A 413-nucleotide genomic window follows, 5' to 3' on the forward strand; every position below is an offset into this window, starting at 1 on the left:
TAAGTTTGGACAAAATTGGGTGTTCCAACAGTACAATGATCCCAGAACGATTGCAAAAATCAAGCTGACATTTAGCTTCTAGAATGAAAAAAAAAAGTATTTTAAGATTTTAAGTATGTTTTACAAATGAGGTTTGATGTAAACTGAATTTGGTTTTATTTTGGCCAAACAAAACTGATACTTTTAGTATCCCCCAGCAGATTAAAGGGATCCCTGATTAGTTGTAGCATTAAACTTTATTTGATAAACATGTATTTTAACTGTAAAATAGACTGTAAAAATACTGTAGGCTGTTTAGTTTTGTAAATTTTTTAAATATATTTTAACACGGATGGAGCCATTTTATTTACACGCAAAGCATTCTGGGTAAATGATGACATCAACTAGGTCCTCGGTGTGAGCGAGCTATATCC

The sequence above is a fragment of the Austrofundulus limnaeus genome, unplaced genomic scaffold, assembly GCF_001266775.1.
Source record: "Austrofundulus limnaeus strain Quisiro unplaced genomic scaffold, Austrofundulus_limnaeus-1.0 Scaffold474, whole genome shotgun sequence".
Lineage (NCBI taxonomy): Eukaryota > Metazoa > Chordata > Actinopteri > Cyprinodontiformes > Rivulidae > Austrofundulus > Austrofundulus limnaeus.